The following is a 2280-nucleotide window of genomic DNA, read 5'->3' as shown; positions in this document are numbered from 1 at the left end:
GCCGGCGCACAGAACGCTCTGTAGCCGCCCTCGCCGCCGCTGCCACTTCGGAGCCGCCCAGGGGGCGGAGGGGAGGTCCGGCTTCGCCGCCGCCGCCTCCGCCACGGAGCCGGACGGCGGGGGGGTGGGGAGACCGGCCTCGCCACTGCCCCCAGCGCCTCCGCCTCGGGGAGATCGAGCAGAGGGGGGGATGGAGGAGATGGAGCTCTTCTCTCCTCCCCCCGCGAATATCGCGGGTCCCCCTCTTGTATATATATATTAGAAATGATTTGCAAAATATTTGAACACCTTGACTTAAAATATTTTATTCATCATGTTAAAATAAAACGTTCCATAATCAATTTTTTTCTTCTTCTTTTTTCAATTTTTCCAATTTTTAGGAAAAAAACAAAAAGGCTTCAGGAAAAAAATGGGGGGGGGAAACGTCCCCCCCCCCGAATTTTTACAGTTTTTTTCCAGGCCTTCACATCTCTAGGAAGGAGGGCTCCAGAGCAAACTGATTTCTGCAGCAGCCAAATCGCTCGTCCACAACTTTAATGCCAGCAGCTCACCAAGTAGAATTTTTGCTCACAAGACTCCACGGCTTAGGGGGAGCCTTGGTATAGAGGGAGGCTTAAGAACATAAGAGAAGCCAAGGTTGGATCAGGCCAATGTCCCATTCAGTCCACCCCAAGCACCAAGAAGACAGAGCATCCCTTGCCCCAGACCAAGAGTTCCCATCTATACCTTGTGGGCCACTGATGGACCTCTGCTCCATGAGTTTATCCAATTCCCTCTTGAAGCTGTCTGTACTTGTAACTGCTACCACCTCCTGGGGCAGTGAATTCTATGTGTTGATAACTCTTTGGGTGAAGAAGTTTGGTGTAGTGTTTGAGTGGAGGACTCTAATTTGGGAGAACCAGATTTGATTCCCCACTCCTCCACATGCAGCTGCTGGTGTGACCTTGGGTCAGTCACACATTCTCTCAGAGCTGTTCTCTCAAGGGCAGTTCCTGAGAGAGCTCTCTCAGCCCCACCTACCTTACAGGGTGTCTGTCGTGGGGAGGGGAAGGGAAAGGAGATTGTAAGCCGCTCTGAGACTCCTTTGGGTAGTGAAGGGCGGGGTATAAATCCAATCTCCTCCTCCTCTTCTTCTTTTATCCATTCTAACCTGACTGCTCAGCAATTTCATTGAGTGCCCACGAGTTCTTGTATTGTGAAAAAGGGAGAAAAGTGCTTCTTTCTCTACCTGCTCTATCCCGTGCATAATCTTATAAACATCGATTGCGTCACCTCTCAGTCATCGTTTCTCCAAGCTAAAGAGCCCCAAGCGCTTTAACCTTTCTTCGTAGGTTTTTAGGGAAAGTGTTCCAAACCTTTTATCATTCTAGTTGCCCTTTTCTGTACTTTTTCCAATGCTGTAATATCCTTTTTGAGGCTTGTACATTAACAGCCTTGAGAGCTCAGTGGCGCCTGGATGCTCAGAGGCAGTGTGCTTGTGAATTATAGTTGTTATTTACAGATGTCCAAAGAGAGTGAACTTTTTTTCTTTTTTTAGTGTTCTAGTTGACTTTTTAATGCTGAATTTTAAGTAATGATATATTTATGTTTTATTGCGGAAGCCACTCAAGGCAGGTTCCCCAAAGAAGTGGCCTGAGATTTTTTTAAAATAAGTAAATAATTTTTAATAGATAAGTTTGTACCTATGAATTCACATGCATAGATGCTAGTATCTGAAAGACACAGTTTTGAACTCCCAATCTACTAGCTTGCTAGGTGATCTTGGGCCACACACATGCTCTGCCTAACCTACCTCACAGGGTTGTTGTGATGATGATGAGGAGAGGAGGGCCATGTAACCTGCTTTGTCCCACTGGGAAGTGAGGTGGGGTATAAATGAAGTAAATACACAATTTAAATATAAATATAGCTCCAGATGTCCTCTTTTTAGAGGACATATCTTTGTGTGTGTGTGTGTGTCCGCCCTCTTTTGGGGGTCTGTTTTTAAAAAACTGATGAAAATGTCCTCTTCTGGAGTTGGAAGGTTAGGAATATTCCTAGTTAGTAGCAATTTGTTGTTGTTGTTCAGTCACACAGTCGAGTCCGACTCTTCGCGACCCCATGGACCAGATCACCCCAGGCCTTCCGGTCTTCCGCCGTCCTCTGAAGTTTGCTCAACTTCATGTTCGTTGCGTCTATGACACTGCCTAGCCATCTCATCCTTTGCCGTCCCCGTCTTCTTTGACCTTCAGTCTTTCCCAGCATCAGGGTCTTCTCCAGTGAGTGCTCCCTTCTCATTGG

Source organism: Gekko japonicus, unplaced genomic scaffold (genome assembly GCF_001447785.1).
Source record: "Gekko japonicus isolate JY-2015 unplaced genomic scaffold, Gekko_japonicus_V1.1 scaffold388, whole genome shotgun sequence".
NCBI classification, from domain to species: Eukaryota; Metazoa; Chordata; class Lepidosauria; order Squamata; family Gekkonidae; genus Gekko; species Gekko japonicus.
Note: the sequence above shows the minus strand (reverse complement) of the source record.